Source organism: Sus scrofa, chromosome 11 (genome assembly GCF_054392235.1).
Source record: "Sus scrofa isolate SSC_HxYL_T2T_F1_AM1 chromosome 11, Sscrofa_HxYL_maternal_Yorkshire_Landrace_v2.0, whole genome shotgun sequence".
Lineage (NCBI taxonomy): Eukaryota > Metazoa > Chordata > Mammalia > Artiodactyla > Suidae > Sus > Sus scrofa.
In genome coordinates, this window is record NC_139393.1 from 73781836 (window position 1) to 73801168 (window position 19333).

Consider the following 19333-nt stretch of genomic DNA (forward strand, 5'->3'; position numbering starts at 1 on the left):
TGTAAGAGCAGAGTGAAAGGTGTGACTTGTCCGAACCTGGCTGGTTTGGAGAAAGGCAGAGGGAAAGCCAGGGGATGTCTGGAGTTACAGGATTAAGACTGACCACCGTCGTGATGGTCAGAATAGTACGAGCGGTTCAGAGGTTCACAAGGTGTGATCAGTGATGGGGGTTTTGGTAGCGGATCTTGCTAGCGTCCAGCTATTTTTGTCGTTCTGGTGCTAGGTGTGTTTTTACTCTTTCTGCAGTCATCTTTTCTCCCTCTTTTTCCCCATTATCTGAGCAAAATTAAAGATTGCTAACATTGACAGTGGTCTAAAGAATTACACACTTTCACATGCTATAGAAGTATAAATTAGCTCAGACCTTCTAAGAGCCCAATTTGGACTCTTAAATGTTCATAGTATCCAATTCAATAATGCTCATAGTATTCAGTTCAGTAATCCTAAATGTTCATAATATTCTTAAATGTTCATAGTATTCAATTCAATAATCCTATTCCTAGATATTTATACTAGAGAAATACTTATGTATCTGAACAAAGAAGCACGTACAAGGCGTTCATGTCACTAATATTAATGATAGTAAAAAGTAAAAGCAATTACAAGACTAGCCAATAGGGTAATCCAGGGAAGAAACTGGTTAAATAAACTATGGACCACTGATGTGCTGACAAATATCTCATATTTCAAAAATACGATGGAATCACTTTGTCTATCATCTATCATCGATATCAAATACAGACACATCAGAATTGGAAAAATCTCCAAAACATATTATTTAGTAGGAAAAAAAGGCTAGTTACAATATTTTATACACTGTTATCTATTTGTATTTCAAATACAGGCGTTTCCATCATGGCTCAGTGGAAACAAATGCGACTAGTATCCATGAGGATGCGGGTTCAATCGCTGGCCTCGCTCGGTGGATTAAGGATCCGGCGTTGCCGTGAGCTGTGGTGTAGGTTGCAAACGCAGCTCGGATCTGGCGGTGCAGTGACTGTGGTGTAGGCCAGTGGCTACGGCTCCAATTTGACCCCTAGCCTGGGAACTCCCATATGCCATGGGTGCAGCCCTAAAAAGCAAAAATAAAATCTAAAATAAAATAAAATATATTCCAAGAGATATATTTCTATAAGTACATATACACTGTACCTACTATATGTGTAATATAAAGTAATATGTATTATATCACATGTTATATGAGCATATCATATAACATGTTATAATACCTACATATTATAAATTATATTTACATATTGTATATCTAATATATAATTAATATATATGCTGCAGTTGGGTCGTTGCAGCTAAGCTATAATGAGAGACCCAACAATTACACGGCTTTTACCCACATGGCACAGGCCAATGAACAAGAAACATTTCTCTCTCATACAGAATGTGGTGGGTGTTTCACAGTCATTTGGGTCTGGGCTTCCCTATGTCATCGTGGCTTTGCAATTTTTAACCCTCAGACTCAGAATCCTCAAGAGCAAGGCTGGGCCACTGCTGCATCCAAATTCCAACCAGCCTTGAAGAAAAGGAGAAGATACAGAAGCAGCCCACTTACTGTCTCAAGGGTCCGTCCCAACATGAAGAAAGCACACATCACTTCCACTCACAATCTACTGGTGAACTTGGCCAAAGACCCACCTCTCCTAGCACAGCAGGTTGCATGTGCAGCCCGGCTAGATGACCACATAGCTGTTTTGATGGACAGCTACCTGTCTCGTCCTCCACCTAGAGAACGTAAACACAAATAGAAGACAAAGGGATGTGTATAAAGTTTAGCTCTAAAGTGAGGAGGGGGCAGCATCTCCAAGGAAGTCTTTGCTTTATAAGTGTTCTTCGAACTGCTTCACATGAGTAGCAGAGATTACAGCTGCCTCGGAGCTGGTCTCGAGGTCAGCTGGCTGGTCTCCTGTCTACTTCTGAGAGGGCAGTAGCTCCATGCAGCCCCCTTGACCCCTCGTCTGGCCTCTCTTAACTCCTGCAAAATCGCCTTTCCATCTTCCTCGGCACCTCTGACGTTTTTGCCCCTCTCTCTCTCCATGCTAACCACCACTGAAACGCTTCCAAAGTGTGGGCGCTTCCCCAGCTCCTGGCTCGTAATTGATTAAAAAGACAGGTTGCCACTGGCCTCTGTCCTTGCACTGGGATTTTCTCATTCACTCTGTAACTCACACGAATATGTTGAGCATTTAGAAGAACGCTAGATGCAGTAGAAAGTTAAAGTAATGAGACAGAATTTTCATGGACACTCGCCTTCCCCTTCAGGAAAGTCTGTCTAACTGGCCAAACAGGACGTCACTGTCTGAATAGATGAGTCATGGTGGCAGTCGATATGCCCAGGTTAGTGGTAAAGCCATTCAAATAAGAAGGACTTCACAATGACGGCTGGGAAAAGAAATTTAACTGAAGATTCCTCAATGAGACTGGAATCGGGCCCCCAGGTGTGTGCGATATTTGTCCAGGCATAAAATGTTCACATGGATTGGGCAGATAAAGTGAAATTCACTGACACCTGCAACATGCTGTGTACAGTGCCAGGCATTCTGCGTTCATCAGTCCCTTTATCCTGACAACGTATCATTAGGCAGCCACCCTGATGTTACAGATAAGGAAACTGATGCAAAGAGAGCTTATATTAACAAGTCAGGATCCCGGAGCCAGTACATGGAAGAGTCTAGATCCATTTATCTTCTGGATCAATCTAGATCACTCTGGTTTCTAATTACCTCACTGTGTGAGCATTTCAGGCATTTCAGGAGGAAAAGCAGAAGCAATGGAATAGAGTGGGGCTGCATGCTGTCTGTGGGGGAACCGGAGGAGAGCAGGCTGAGTGGCAGGATGTCAGTACAGATGCTTTGGGGTTGAGGTCACCGTGGTGGCTGAGCCAGGAAGCGCTGCATCACGCTTCACTTGGCATCGAGTCCCTCCCCCACCCCACCCCCACCCCTGCCCCCAGCCTCGGGGGAAAGAAGCTTTAGGAGTCAGTCCAGCTCCACTGGTCCAGTTTAACAGTTTAACCAACTTAGGAAAGGGGCTGAGTTCGCACAAAACACGCCCAGCCTGTGTTAGTTCATCCACAGCAGATGGTGCCGAGTCTGTGCTGCTGCAGGTTATTTGTTACCAGCGAGGGCAGGCGGGGTCTTCCTGTCCCTACCTGGGCCCCACCCTCCCCTCTCAGATTTCTCCTGCTTGGAGTTTTCTCAGCATCTTATGAGGTGACTGGGGCCTTAAAGACACCTCCGGATTCCTACAGCAATTCTCCAGCCTGTGTCCGGCCCTGGCGATTGCTTGCTGTCTCTCCTGGGCACTGCAGCCATCGCCACCTGCTTCTTCCTCCTGCAGCCCCTCTCTGCTGGAAACCCTAAGCCAAAGTCCTCTTTCTAGGCCATTTCCCCTTCATTCTCTTGACCTAAGCCATAGACCATTCCCAAAGGCTGTTTAGAGAGCTTCCCCCCCCCCCCGCAAAGTGCCTCCTTATTTTCATCAGTCAAATGGGAGGAGAGGCATCTCAATCAATTGGCTATAGCAGAGGTGTCCTTATTTTGAAGGTCCTGAAGGCCAACTAGTGGTTCATAGTTTTTCCTAAAGCTGTTTTGGTTGTGGGCTGGGACCAGGCGGGGAAGCGTTGGAGTTCCTGGAGCAGGAGATGGTAGAGTAGGATAACACTGAAGCTGACCATGTGTGATCCGGTAATAACACATAAGACTAATTTCAAGTCAAAAAGACAGTGTCTCCGTCTGATTATAGAGAATCACTCTATGCCCAGCGCTGGGTCAAGCTCTTTAAAGGCATTATTTCACTTAATCCTCCCAACCCAGGGGTTTGTGGCATCTTGTGGATGTGGCAGGTGAAGCTTAGAGGGTTTCCTATGGCTGGTACATGGCAGAGCTGAGCCTGATCCTGAGAATTTCAATCCAAGAGGTGCTAATATGTCACTAGACTGAAGTCAGAGAGCTCCCGGGAGGGGCTGTGAGTCCTTAATTTCTAAGGGTCGGGACTCAGTTGGCTTTAGGAATAGACTGGAAAGGAAGGAAGAGGGTGCTCACAGCAAAGGCTGGCAGCTGAGTCTAAAGGAAAGTGAAGGCAGGGGGAGGAGACTTAGCGCCCCCCCTTGCCCCGCCCACACCGGGGATGACGTCATCCCTCTCCATCATTGCTTCAGGAAGGTTGTATTTTGTGCATTTGGTCGTTGAGGAGACGGGTCCAGAGATTTGACGTAAGGCCCCTGCATGGTAGAGCAGGGATTCGAACCAGACCCAGTGGGATTCTCAATCTGGCACCTCCCTGCCCTGCTTCAAACATGACTTTGAACTAGAACCCCGGGCCTGGGGAGAAATTGCAACACCACTCCCAGAAATAGGGAAAAACATGTGAGTGGGCAGGGGATGCTGCGTGGTGGGGGTGAGGAGGCAGGAGTCTATTGGGGTGGAGATCTCTTGGGTATCTGGAGGCAGGAGCTGGTGATGCCTGCTGGGGCGGCCCTTCAAGGAAAGACAGAGTGAGAAGAGGAAGACAGGGGCCGCCGGCACATCGGGGCCAAGAGGAACCATAGGCGCCACCAAAGGAGGTGAAAAGGGACAGTTGGCACCAGAGGGGAAAATAAGAGGGTACCATGATCAGAGACTCTCCCATGAGGCCCTGCAGAGAAAGTTCCAGACCAGCTGTGCCCAGCCAGCCAGCCAGCCATCAGCTCATCCTAACCTGCCCAGGCCACTACCAGGACATTGTGAATCATGGCGCATTTATTAAGAATATATTAAACTCCACTGATGCTGCAACCCCAAACCTGATGAAGGATTTACTCTCTCAGGCACCACTGCTTTGGGGGGCAAAGTGCCCTGTTTCCAGCTCCCTCCAACTGGTTCTTGTTTTCTAATAAAGTTGTTGCTGACCATTTGCCTGACATAAATAGATGGAAGAATAAGAAAAGCCTATACTCCCTCTGAACGTGATAGAAAAGTGTAGGCTCCCATGTAATGAGGTTTGGAAACAGCATAGCACTTTTGATGTCCCGTCAGGCTTGTTAAATTTCGATTCTACCAGAATTTTATGTTGAGCCAGAACCAGCATGTCCCAGGGTATAAATTAGTCATAATTGGATATGCAGCGATTCTTTCAGGTCACTGGGATAGAATTTAATGCTCTAATTGAATGAATGATACCATTGTGACCTGAAAAGCCCTCTCCTGAAACTTCTAGCCCACTCTGGAAGTAACTGGGCAGGTTGAGTCCACTAAATGATTTTACTGTGTTTTCCAAACCATAACCTCATAGCTGAAGGATGGCTCCAATCCAGACCTTTGGATGTATGTTTTCAATCGAGGGCACAGGAATTTGCATTTTTCAAAGAAGTTCTCTGAGTAATTCTGTTGGAAAGTCAAATTCAGAAAATGCTGTTCTGTGACATATTTTATCCACTTAACCTCTGCAGGGATTGACCCCGTGGAGCTAAATAGGAAGGTATTTATTTGTTCATTGCTCATACCAACTATGGTTGTTCAATTTATATTTAAAAATGCATGTACTGTTTTACATAGGTCAAAAATATGAAAAACAGATATATTTGCTTTTTACTCTTTAATTTAAGAATATCTGCTATTGCCCTTTGGTAGATTATCCAGATTCTCTAACATGCCCTGACCTGGACCAGGAATGTCCTGTACTGACAAGTGAAGGCTTTCATACTGTACCAGAGTAGATCTCTGAAGACCTGGTCATCAATCGTAGATCTATCATTGAGAAGCTAGATAAACCTAAGCAAGATTTTTGCAAAATGGCAATAATAATGCTAATATCTAGTCTACGTAACTCATGGAATTTTTGTAAAAATAAACTGGTGTGATGAAAGTGGCAATGCCGGAGTTCCCGTTGTGGCTCAGCAGTAACCCAACTAGTATCCATGAGGGTGCGTGTTTGATCCCTGGGCCCACTCAGTGGTTTAAGGATTCGATGTTGCCTTGAGCTCAGGTGTAGGTCACAGACATGGCTTGGATCCGGCATTGCTGGGGCTGTGGGGTAGGCTGGCAGCTGCAGCTCTGATTCGACCCTATCCTGGGAACTTCCATATGCTGCAGGTATGGCCCTAAAAAGACACACACACACACACACACACACACACACACACACACACACGAGAAAGAAAGTGGCAGTGCTTTGCAAACGATTAAACACCTACAAATGCAGTGCACTACTACATTACTACATAGAATTAAAACAAGTCCTATGTTGCCACCTCCAGGACAGTCCCCCAGGAGAGGAAAAGAGGGAGAGATGGCAGCTCTGCTAATTTAGAGAAGCTCTATTTGTTTATCCTGCCTTATTTCTGATTTATATATTTGTTGTCTACATAAAGCTTTATTGGAAATTTGCTACTTAAAAAAAAAAGTTGAAAATCGCTCTTCTGTGGTTTATTGGGCTTTCTATCTGTATTCTTCCTTCTTTAATTGCCAGCCCACCCTTAAGCAAGTAACTGCTCATTATCACCTTCACAGAAATTTTTTAAGATAAAAATTCCAGTTAATTTCCTTCCTTGACTTATCCAGAGTTTAGTTAAATTCTTTTTTTTTATTTTAATGATTTTTATTTTTTCTGTTATAGCTGGTTTAGAGTGTTCTGTCAATTTTCTACTGTAGAGCAAGGTGACCCAGTCACACATACATGTATACATTCTTTTTTCTCGCATTATCATGCTCTGTCACAAGTGACTGGACATAGTTCCCGGTGCTACACAGCAGGATCTCATTGATAATCCAGTACAAAGGCAATAGTTTCCATCTATTAACCCCAAGCTCCCGTTCCATCCCACTTCCTCCCCCTCCCCCTTGGCAACCACAAGTCTATTCTCCAAGTCCATGATTTTCTTTTCTGTGTAAAGGTTCATTTGTGCCCTATATTAGGTTCCAGATATAAGTGATGTCATATGGTATTTGTCTTTCTCTTTCTGACTTCACCTAGTATGAGAGTCCCTAGTTCCATCCATGTTGCTGCAAATGGCATTATTTTGTTCTTTTTTATGGCCGAATAGTATTCCATTGCGTATATTTACCACATCTTCCTAATCCAATCATCTGTCAATGGACATTTGGGTTGTTTCCACGTCTTGGCTATTGTGAATAGTGCTTCAATGAACAGGCGGGTGCATGTGTCTTTTTCAAGGAAAGTTTTGTCCAGATATATGCCCAACAGTGGGGTTGCTGGGTCATATGGTAGTTCTATGTGTAGTTTTCTAAGGTACTTCCATACTGATCTCCAAAGTGGTTGTACCAGCTTACATTCCCACCAACAGTGCAGGAGGGTTCCCTTTTCTCCACACCCCCTCCAGCATTTCTTATTTGTGGACTTATGAATGATGGCCATTCTGACTGGTGTGAGGTGGTTCCTCATGGTAGTTTTGATGTGCATTTCTCTAATAATCAGGGCTGTTGAGCATTTTTTCATGTGTTTGTTGGCCAGCTGCAACTGCCAACCTACGCCACAACCACAGCAACACCAGATCTGAGCCACATGCATGGAAGTTGAGAGCACTGGACATTGAGAGCCTTTGGACATTGGTCTCCTGGGGCTCAGTTTCCAAGCAACAAGAACAAGGCTCAAGGACTTTAAGTTCTTGTCTAGCTGGGAAGCGTATTTGGATGGGTTCTTACCAGGATTTCTGGAGTTTGTAGGGAGTCTCAGCTTGGTTAGATCCTCAATGTTCATGCGGTCTTCTGGCATGCCTGTCCTTTCGATGCTTGATTCTTGTTATCAACGTAACATCTGGAGTTCCCTTTGTAGTTCAGCGGGTTAAGAACCAGATTAGTATCCATGAGGAGGTGGGTTCGATCCCTGGCCTGACTCAGTGGGTTAAGCTGAGGCATAGGTCGTAGATGTGGCTCAGATCTGGTGTTGCTGTGGCTGTGACGCAGGTTGGCAGCTGCAGCTCCGATTCGACCCCTAGCCTGGGAACTTCCCTAAACAGCAGGTGCAGCCCTAAAAAAGAAAAACAAATAATAAATAACGTCTTATTCATGTATTTTTCTGTGCATTCTCCTGTTCTCTCCCTAATGAAATCTCTTTTGAGGGATAGAAAGGAAGCCTAAATCATATGGGTCCCACCTCCCATCATCCAGCATATAATTATCTTCTGTAAAACTAGGTTGGTTGATTATTCAGTCTACCATCCAAGTTGGTTGCCAAAGATCCTTCTGTTATTTTTCTTGGTGGGCACAAGTTTCGTGACACTTGTAGAGGCAAACTTTGCCTTTCAACTTTTAACTTCCATTGATTTTTCCACTGTGTGTGCCAAAACCCTAAATTGATTCCAGTTGCTTAAAAGAGATGTCTATTTTCCTTCTGCACATTTTAGGGGAAAAAAAAAACTTGAATGTATTTCCCCTAGACTAAACCAAAATCAGATAGTTTTTCCAGGAATGTATGAATGAACAACAAAGTGGTTCCTTTGGAAGCCGGCGTGCCATCTTATCAGATTTCAGAGAAGTCAAGCAACCCCATATTTCACATGACTCCAGGTTAAAAAAAAAATACTGAGTCGGCAACAGGAAAGGGGAAATAAATCCAAAAGCCCTCATGTGCAGACTTGTGGTATAAAAACTGAACAATGTGATGTAGAAGCAATATGGTAAATTATATTAGGGAATATGAATTGCCTTTTAGACAAAAGAATATTCATGACATTGTTGCTGTTTAAAGATAGAATCATTCTTTCTTGATCATAGGCTCACAAAATCTTGGATCTGTTAAAGACTTTAGAGAATTAAATTATGCTCCACACAAGGCCAAGACGATGACTCCTTTAGGGCAAGGATCATATTTCTGCTTCCTCTTCAAAACATCCACAGTGCTGAGTCAAGAGCTGTGCACTCAGTTCCCTTAAATAACAGTTGATGGTGTGGATGCTGCCGACTCGCAGCTGTAGGGGGTAAAGGAAACCCTTGCCTTCCCTTTCTAGATGGGTCTTTCTTGTCGATAACAGCCCATTCTGAGCCATAGAGCTATTATGATAAAGGGGATTATGTCTTTGGGATTTTGCCTGTGCCACTCATTTTGGATGTCCTTTGAAGAGCTACTCTGGTGTTTTGTTGCCTGATGAGCATTGGCCAGCTGCCCTAATGTCTGGTGGCCCCACTTCACAGAGAACCTGCACGTTCACCATTCAGAAAAGGTTGCGGGGGCCTTCACTTTGTATCACCGCAGTCCAGTCAGTGACAGTGATTCCGGATCAATACTCCTCTCGGAGTTGTCAAGGAATTCCCACCAGCTGTCACATAAGGGTAATTAACACATCTCTCTCCATCAGGCATGCTGGCGGAAGAATTTCAAACATTTGGCTGGTGAACCGATCCATCCCTTCCGTTAGAGAAAGGTCATCCCTCTGGCCATCTGGATATTTACTTTTCTTTAGAAATGAACTTCATGGAATTTTCTGTTGGGAGGGGGAATGATGAGGACAAAGGGAATTTCCTAGTACAAATCATCTCCCGTTGAACCCTGGCCATGCCCACGTACTAACGAACACATCTTAAATTTTACATCCAGCCCTTATTTTGTTTATTCCACTGTCTATTAACATACATCACACTGAATCTGCAAACTGTTGGGGCAAAGCTGCTGAGATGACCCTGACACACGACTGCTGCTCTCTGTCACAGACTTCATATGTCTTTTATGGTCTATGTGCTCATAAAACATACCAGCAACCACTCTGGGGGAAGTTGGAAAGAACAGGCACTGGGAGGAATGCAAGGATGGATAAATCCCTACCCTCAAGAGGGCTCCAGGCTCGCAGGAGTGATACACAGGGGACTGTGATACCACGACTGTAAACCTTACCTGCCAGCAAGATAGGAAAGCAAAGCCCTGTGGGAGGATAGGAAGGCTCGGTGAGAAAAAGACATCTGAGATGGGCCTGGGAGGTGGAGGGGGACGGTATTCATTCATGCCAACACCCTGGCCTTGGCCTTATGGACTCCAGATCTGTGATACCATGCGTCTCTTTGGCGGGAGCCTCCCCACCTGCACCGTGTTAAGGCAACCGTAGCAAACAAATTCGGTGACAGTGTGTGAGACAGGCTGGAGTGGGCAGAACCTGTGCCCTAGGAAGGAAACAGCACATTCATCGCAGAGGACGGTGGCAGTGGGAAAGGGTGGCAAAAGGAAGAAAGAGATATGCTTCATGACTGAGCCCCCGGCAGGAATGTCCAGGCGTGAGGTGCAGCCAATAGGCGGCTCCTCGTGCTTTGCTCAGGGTTCAGCTTAGCCATGGAAAGAGTTCCAGTTAGTCCTGCTCCAGCTCCAGAGAGTTTTGGGGTCCCAGACCAGTCCTGTTCTCTCTCTAGCCCAGTGTCTCTACCATAAAAGGAGGGGATTACACTAGGTAGTCTTCCAGATTCCAGATCCCCAAATCTGGATTTTTCTGATGCTAATTATGTAAAGAAGTTTTACATTCGATACAATAAATACTCCTTTATGTGCATGTTTGTGTGTGTATGTGAGCGAGCTTTATTTTTTATTTTTGTTTTTATTTTTGTCTTTTTCTAGGGCCACACCTGCGGCATATGGAGGTTCCCAGGCTAGGGGTCTTATTGGAGCTGTAGCTGCCGGCCTACGCCACAGCCACAGCCACACACAACCACGAACGAGCTTTATAACCAACCTGTTTCTAAAAAGAACTGGAGGGAGGAGTGTCTGTTGTGGCTCAGTGGTTAACGAATCCGACTAGGAACCATGAGGTTGCAGGTTCAATCCCTGGCTTCACTCAATGGGTTAAGGATCCTGCGTTGCCGTGAGCTGTGGTGTGGGTCTCAGACAGGGCTCAGATCCCGCGTTGCTGTGGCTCTGGCATAGGCCTGCAGCTACAGCTCTGATTGGACCCCTAGCCTGGGAACCTCCATATGCCGTGGGTGATGCCCTAAAAAGACAAAATAAATAAATAAATAAAAAGAACTGGAGGGAACTTTCAAAAGTCAGCACCGTTGTTTTTAAAAGGGTCGCCGAAGGAGAGTATCACTCCAAAGGAAACTTACTGCAGGTCACCTGAGATGATGAACTCATTGTTGGATCTGAACTGTAGCTCTGAGTTTCCTGGCAGTTAAGACAAAAGGGAAAAAACATATGCTCCTGGCCTGATAAAAATCAGTATAATATGATTAGTTCTTGAGAAGAACATCTAGATATGCTGAGTGCTCAGATAAGACTATGCTTAAAAATACACTGATTCAAAATACATCAAGAGCCATGCAAAAATCCATACTCTTGAACCCAATAATTTCCCTTGAAAAAAAATATAGGGCAGGGGGGAAGACTATGTGTGTGAAAACACTTGTCACAAACTTACTTATAAAAGTACAGAACTCAGAATTGTAAAGCATCAAAAGGAAAGAAATAGTTAATTCAATCACGATACCTCCTTTCAGGCTAATGTAATGCAGGCATCTGTTGTAAACAGTAGAGAGAGACAAATGCGCCGATGATAGGCTCACTGAGAATAGCCAGGAGATGAAATGATTTGTTCACCGAGATTATAACGACATAAAAATACGGAAAACATCGAAAGGGAGTCTTCCAACAGGACTCAGTATGAGAGCATGATACTCTTAAGAGCGATTCCCCCATATTTCCCCAATTTTTAATAATGTTTACAATTAAATTTGAGAACAAACCATCGCCTGGCATGCTTAAGCTTTGCTTTCCAGCTGTTCTTTATGAGATTTTCACTTTTAGTTCAAAAGAAAAGTTTTTAGAAATGCAAAAGTAGCAGTTCCCTTCATGGTTCAGTGGTTAATGAATCTGTCTTGTATCCATGAGGACACAGGTTCGATCCCTGGCCTCGCTCAGTGGGTTAGGGATCTGGCATTGCCCTGATCTGTGGTGTAGGTCAAAGACGCAGCTCAGATCCCGTGTTGCTATGGCTGTGGTGTAGGCCGGCGGCTACAGCTCCGATTCGACCCCTAGCCTGGGAACCTCCATATGCCACAGGTGTGGCCCTAAAAGGACAAAAGACCAAAAAAAAAAAAAAAAAAAGCACAAATAGCACGCTGGAATGGTATTACTTGGAAAAGGCAGTTCATTGGTCTCTGGAAATAGCTTTTGTCTTTTAGAAATGATTCTTCTTTTAACACATGTGGACGTTGTGGTCCTGCAGAGGCAGAAGCTCGCCTTGTTTGCTTCTGAGGTTCACGAAGCTAGCAGCATTAAGCATGCGCTGAAATACCATTAAGGAGCTAGGGATGGTTCGGGATTCAATCCTCCTCTGCCCACAGCACCTTCCTGGGCCTCTACACTTTGGTGAAGTCTCTTCTGCTCAACTCCCAGGCATCATTATTGCTCCTTTCGCATTCCCTGCCCCATTGTTCATAGATCATCCTTCTCTCGGCCAGTCTTGATCTTCTTAATCTTCGAAGTGAGGAAAAGAGCTTCTCTCTGGCACTAATTTGAATGAAACCAGCTAATTATGACCTAGAACATAATGATGACCAAGAAACATTGAACAACTGAACATATGACAATATGAACAACATGAACAATTGAGTAACATGGCCAAGAAACAAGAATATAATTATGACCAAGAAACATTGAAAAGTTTTTTGTGTATGTGCTTTATTACTATTCTTTTTTTAATAGTTATTTCCCCAATATAATTTTTTTTTCTACTGTACAGCATGGTGACCCAATTATACATACATGTACACATTCTATTTTTGCACATTATCATGTTCCATCATAAGTGACTAGACATAGTTCCCAGGGCTACACAGCAGGATCTCATTGATAATCCAGTACAAAGGCAATAGTTTCCATCTATTAACCCCAAGCTCCCGTTCCATCCCACTCCCTCCCCCTCCCCCTTGGCAACCACAAGTCTATTCTCTTAAGTCCATGATTTTCTTTTCTGTGGAAAGGTTCATTTGTGCCCTGTATTAGGTTCCAGATATAAGTGATGTCATATGGTATTTGTCTTTCTCTTTCTGACTTCACCTAGTATGAGAGTCCCTAGTTCCATCCATGCTGCTGCAAATGGCGTTATTTTGTTCTTTTTTATGGCCGAATAGTATTCCATTGCGTATATTTACCACATCTTCCTAATCCAATCATCTGTCAGTGGACATTTGGGTTGTTTCCATGTCTTGGCTATTGTGAATAGTGCTGCAATGAACAGGCGGGTGCATGTGTCTTTTTCAAGGAAAGTTTTGTCCAGATATATGCCCAACAGTGGGGTTGCTGGGTCATATGGTAGTTCTATGTGTAGTTTTCTAAGGTACTTCCATACTGATCTCCAAAGTGGTTGTACCAGCTTACATTCCCACCAACAGTGCAGGAGGGTTCCCTTTTCTCCACAGCCCCTCCAGCATTTCTTACTTGTGGACTTATGAATGATGGCTGTTCTGACTGGTGTCAGGTGGTATCTCATGGAAGTTTTCATTTGCACTGCTCTAATAATCAGGGCTGTTGAGCATTTTTTCATGTGCTTGTTGGCCATCTGTACATCTTCCTTGGAAAAATGTCTGTTCAGGTCTTTTGCCCATTTTTCAATTGGGTTGTTGGCTTTTTTGCTGTTGATGAAAAGTTTTTAATTTTCAAGTCCCTCTGGCACATGAGAATAATCTTGAAAGGAGCCATCCTGGGCAGCAACTTAACAAAGTGTTTCATGGAAGAAAAGTACAGATGCACATGTCACAAGATAGTCCAGGCTTTGGCAGAGCACTTTCAAACATACAAAAATAATCAGTGTAATAAACCACATTAATAGAATGAAAGGGAAAAATGCACCACTTCAATTAATGCCAAAAAAGCATCTGATAAAGTCCAACACTCTCTCATGATAAAAAGAAATGTTTCCGAGTTCTCACTGTGGCCCAGTGGGCTTGGCAGGGTCTCTGGAGTGCTGGAATACAGGTTCAGTCCCCGCCCTGGCACAATGGATTAAGGATCAGCTGCACCTTAAGTCACAACTGCAGCTCAGATCTGATCCCTGGCCCGGGAATTCCATATGCCTGAAGAGAAGAAAAAAATTTAAGTTTCTCTTTTACTTGCAAAACTTCCCCCACTTTACCTCTCTTTTCTAGGTTCTTTTCCTAATTTCCTATTTTTTTTCTCATATCTGCTATTTTCTTGAGATATTTTTCATATCGCAAGTATTTTTGTTACTTGAGCAAAGTGATTAACAAGTTATTTCACTGTGAAGTTTTAATGATTTCAGGGTGATTTTCGATGTAAAAAACCTGGACCAGAAATTGTAGGAAACATCTCCAAGAAATGAGTCTACAATAAAGGGTCTCAGAGACCCACGAGACCCAGGAATATTTCTTTGTGTGGCTCTTGCTGACTCAGAGTTTAAAAACAGTTGCCCACAACTTACATTCATTTATTATTTATCATTTACTGCTTGTAAGTGTTCAAGGAATTAAAATTCCTTTTTTTGCCACTGAAAAGGTTTCTCTGAGCCCCTAGACTACTGATTGTATTTTTTTATTATCTGCTGACTGAGAACACCCCTTACAATAGCTACTATGAATTCAATGAACTAGTGTGTGTTGCCATCTGTATTTTATTCCTGACAACAGTATTTTATAACCTTGGAGGCTGTGATGTGTGTATTTGCAAGACACTGTTTACACGTGGTCTCCAAGCAGTGTTTGGTGGCACACACGGCCAGGTCCCCCTGGCAGAAACACCCCTCCAGTGGGGTAACAATACTCTACAGAGGGGAGCCCTGACAATTTCAGGGTGAAGTCCGTTCCAGAAAATTCTTAGAAGGAATTGCACATACAGATGCCAAAAAGAAGTAAATTCTCTAATACCTCAGGACCATGCACTTCAAAGTGCAGGCCCCCAGTGGTGCATTCTTTTTTTTTTTTCTTTTTCCCACTGTACAGCAAGGGGATCAAGTTATCCTTACATGCATACATTACAATTACATTTCTTTTCCCCCACCAGTGGTGCATTCTAAGTTCTGAAGGTCCGGTGACTCTTTGCTAGATCCTCACGTTTGCCAGGCTAAAGGAAGGTCCAATGTGTTCCCTTTAAATCCTGAAAATAGAAACTGAGCTGTCAGTTTGATTATTCTGAGGCAGATTGTCAGTGGTTTCTCCTGCTTCCTTTCCTTTCCACTTGTCTAGCAGCACTCCTGCCCTCTCAGCACATGTCATTAGGCCCAGCCCCATCACGGAGGGCAGAGCAGGAGAAACTCGTGACCTAATCAAAGTAACATTAAAGAAATATGGAGTTCCCACTGTGGTGCGGTGGGTTAAGAACCTGACTGCAATGGCTTGGGTTACTGCAGAGGTGCCGGTTCCATCCCCAGTCCAGTGCAGTGGGTTAAAGGAACCAGCGCTGCTTCAGCTGCAGCTTGAATTCCATCCCTGGCCCAGGAACTTTCATATGCCTTGGGGTGCAGCTGTTACAAAAAAAAAAAAAAGTAATAAGTAAAAATCTTACTGAACAGTAGGGTGAACAGGGGAAATAAGATTTGAGAAGTACTTGCTATTGTAAGGTATCAAATGGGTTGCCAGGGGTTTGACCAGGACTCTTCCAGGTTCTGTCATAAAGACCTTTTTGTTTCTGCTCTTGCTGTTCCTCTGAGAGATGCATCTGCAGGCTGCTGCTTAAACAGCCTTTGATGGATGGCTTTATCCCCAGGGCGGCTCCGGGGGGTGGGTGTGAGCCGGCCTGATCCACTCCCAGCAGTTGGGATTTCAAGACTGAGGACAAGGCTGTGGGGATGGCCCCCCATCTCCTTTCAAGGAAGAGAGTGGGCGAGGTCTGCGGGCTGGGGACTGTGCCCCCCCTCCGCCCGGCCCCCCATCCTCTTGTATTTCAGCCTCTCTTGCTCTCCCGGCCTCTGGGATGCTCCCTGGTCACAAGGGCAGTGCTAAATGGAGCTCTGTATGAGATCAGCAATATTTAGTGATTGGAAGTCTGACATAATGCACTCTCATTATTTATTAAAGTTGCTAATACATTTTAAAAGTATGTGAGGAACCTGGAAACCTACGGGGTGATATCGCCTAGTGCATTAACCCTCCGTGATTGTGCACCTCACTCAGAGTAAAAGCCAGAGTCCCTCTGCCCAGCCTGGTCACCCCGCTCTGGGCATCCTACCTCTTACCTCTCCCACCTCAGGCTCTGCTCTTGCCCTCTTGCCCTCTGCTCCAGCCCCACCGCCCTGGTTTCTAGCCTGGAATACTCCAGGCACACTCCTGCCTCTGGACCATGGCACTGTCTCCTCCAGAGTCTTCCAGGCTTGTCCACCTGCATCCGTCAGGCCTCACCTGACATCTTCTCGCTGGGCTTCCTTCAGTCACTCTAAGAAAACCGCCAAGTGCCCCAGCCACACACTTCCTGTCTCCGCTCCATTTCTTTTTCTCCACAGCACTTATCAACCATCACACTCACTATCGACTTTACTTCTTGCTCTTGCGTGGTGTCGGTCCTCCCCCAAGAAATGTAAGCTCCACGAGGGTAGGAACTCGTGCCTGTTGTTCTCATCATTCTCTCTCCAGTGCTATGAATAGCGCTGCCACGGAGGAAGTGCTCATGAAATACGCAGTGGTGGCCGAGCCTGCTTGGGTAGGTTCAAATCTTGGATCTTCCCCTTACTAGCTGTGTGGCCTTGGGAAGGTTACTTAACCTCTCTGAGCCTCGGTTTCCACATTTGCAAAATGAGGATAAAAGATTTACCCCAGAGACTTATGATGAACACTAAGCTCATTCCTGTAAAGCGGTTAGCAGCATATACTTGGCACAACATAAGCATTCATTAAATGTCACCTTTTTAAGTATATGAAAGAAGCACAGTGATTAAGAGCAGTGCTCAGGGGTCACATTACTGAGATCCCGGTTCTGCCTCTTGCTCCTTGTGTGACCTGGGCCAGGATGGTCAGTCTCACCAGGTCCCAGTTCTCTCATGTATCAGATGGCGATATTATTAATAGTACCTCCCGTTCTGATAGGTTTGTCTGAGACGGGGCAGGCGAGACGCTTAGCACAGCACCCGGGGCTGCCCACCTTCTTGACTACATTCTGGAGAAACACTCAGCAGCAGGAAGCCTGAGAAAAGTTAGCAGAGTGTCGGCCTGAGGGTGGGCGACAGTGTGGACAAATCCAGGTGGGTGGTCTTTGGCGGGTCTGGCAGTGGGCACAGCTGCCCCAGTGGCCACATGGTTCTCGGATGCAGAGCTCTGGCCCCAGGGGAAAGAGCCCAGAGAGGCAGTTTCTCAGACTTGGAACTTGGAGGTAAAGAGAGAAGCCCTGTGGTACCCACTGGGCATCCAGGGCGAAGAGGGAGCAGAAAGTTGGGGCATAGGACAGACAGTCATCTGGCCATCAAAGCAAGTGACGGAGTTGGATCAGCCAGGGACAGCACCCAGCCTCAGTTCAGGATTGGTCCTGGGAACCCGGGAGGGAGTGAATGGGTGCTGTGGTCAGAAGGGTGGACTCAGGAGAGACGCAGGCTGAACACGGCCTCTTCCCCGTGTCTCTGCCCCACCATCATCCCCGGTGCCCCAAAGCATCTCTGAAGGTGGCCTCACTTCACAGAAACGCATCTTAACCTTTTTAAAAGCAACTTCAAGATGCCAGCCAGGTTTACCCGTTTTCTTTGACTCCGCTCCTGCTTGACTGAATAATTCCCCACCCTCACCCGCATCTGCCTCTTCCATGCAATTTTAATATCAAGGACAGTTTTTATCAAGCCTTTCTCTGTAATCAGGAGAGCAAAATTATCCCAACATTTCTCTTTGAAAATGGATCTTCAGAGCCTCAGTAGGCCTTTATGCATTACTAATAAGTTCTTTAGTGAAACATTTTGTCTTTTACTAAAATAAATCTCTCCTATTAAGTCTTCCCTATGAAAAATCAGATAGCGTTTAGGCTGACTAGTTTCATTTGCAGAAAATCATTGTACATGTTAAGGATTTGGGAGTTTGGTGCATTTTTTTTTTTTTTTTTGATAAGACGAGGGAGGCTTGTTAACCTGGGTTTATAAAAACAAATTCAAATACCCATCCACAGAACTAAATCTTTGTGTGAAGATAGTTTTGCTGGTGTAGCCTCCAAACTCATGGAAACAAATAGACATGATCTGGCATTTTTTTAGGTGATTGTACGCATTTCCTAAGGCTGCTGGAACAAGTACCACAAACCCAAGCGGCTTAGAACCACAGAGATGTATTTTCTCACCGCTGTGGAAACTAGCAGCCTGAAACCAGGGTGTCAGCAGGGCCATGCTTCCTCTAAAGGTCCAGGGAAGGACCTTTCCTGGCCTCCCTCAGGCTCTGGCAGCTTCGGAAGGTCCTTGACTCAGAAATACAGCCTTCTCCCCGTGTCTCTTCACAGTGTCTCACCTCCTCCTTACAGGACACCAGCCCTGTTGGATTAAAGCCCCCCTACTCGCATGACCTTGGAAAGTTATTTCCCCCTCTCTGTGCCTCCCTTTTATCCCATAAGATAAGAATATTCACGGTTCCTCTGTTAAGCCCTTGTATTGAAGGTTAGAGTGTGATTTACCAAAAGCACTAGAAACTCCTGGTACATGATACGTGCACTATTATATAAGTCTCAGCTATTTTTACTGAGAGTAGGATCACACCGCAGTACCCTGGGTGCAGTTCCATCCCAGTTTCTGGCATAGAGCAGATGCTCCACCATGTTTGTTGAATGAATAAAGGAATGGAGGCCTGCAGCTCCTGCCCTGGGGGACAGACCCAAGAAGTCCTCCCCTCTCCTCTGCAACACAGCTCAGCTTCCCGTCCCCCCACCCCAAGCGGTGCAGAACCGGCCCTGCAGTGGTGCTGGGGCCCTGCGAGCACCTCCCTGGCTGTGTGTCCCGAGCCAAGTGCAGCTGCCTCGGGCTGCAGTGCAGTCTGCAGGGCAGTCCCAGGACAGCCAGTAACCCACAGGAGCCTGAGAGGAGCGTGCTTTTCTTTGTTACTAAAAATAGAATGCACCCTGAAAAGGACACTCTACCCTTCCATCTCCTTCCAGTGCTTCGGTGCGTTTTGGCCCGATCAGCCTTGGTTTCTGCGTCTTTTCCCCATCTTTCTCCCCGTCCTGCCCACCCCTCTCAAGGGCCCTGACTTCCTCCCAGAAGCCTCCCCAGCTGGACACCAACAACCAGGGCACTCGGGCTTTGTTACAAGTATATTTATAATCAGGTGTAATATGCAAAATATTTCAATAGAAATACCCCCCAGGCAGTCAGCAGCCAATCAGAATGCACCAGAGCTGGGCAGGGAGCCCCCTCCCACCTGCTGGGCTGGATTTAACTCTTTGATTCCTGGGATCCAGGAGAAGAGGTGCTAGGGTCTGGGGGAAGGGGCTGGAGTGACCA

General features: G+C 45.4%; 1 protein-coding gene and 1 long non-coding RNA gene across 30 annotated transcripts in view; one reads left to right on the forward strand and one right to left on the reverse strand.

The window, feature by feature from the left end:
* Window positions 1-19333, forward strand: part of MBNL2 (muscleblind like splicing regulator 2) — a 159849-nt gene that overhangs the window by 73762 nt on the left and 66754 nt on the right. The window lies entirely within an intron of this gene.
* The window catches only part of LOC110255848 (uncharacterized), a 131323-nt gene that overhangs the window by 8797 nt on the left and 103193 nt on the right, over window positions 1-19333 (reverse strand). The window contains exon 4 of one of the 2 annotated variants that reach the window (XR_014819778.1): window positions 1651-1737. The exons of the other annotated variant lie outside the window; for it this stretch is intronic. This is a non-coding gene — a long non-coding RNA (uncharacterized LOC110255848). The remainder of the gene's footprint in view (window positions 1-1650; window positions 1738-19333) is intronic. 2 annotated transcript variants of the gene reach the window in all.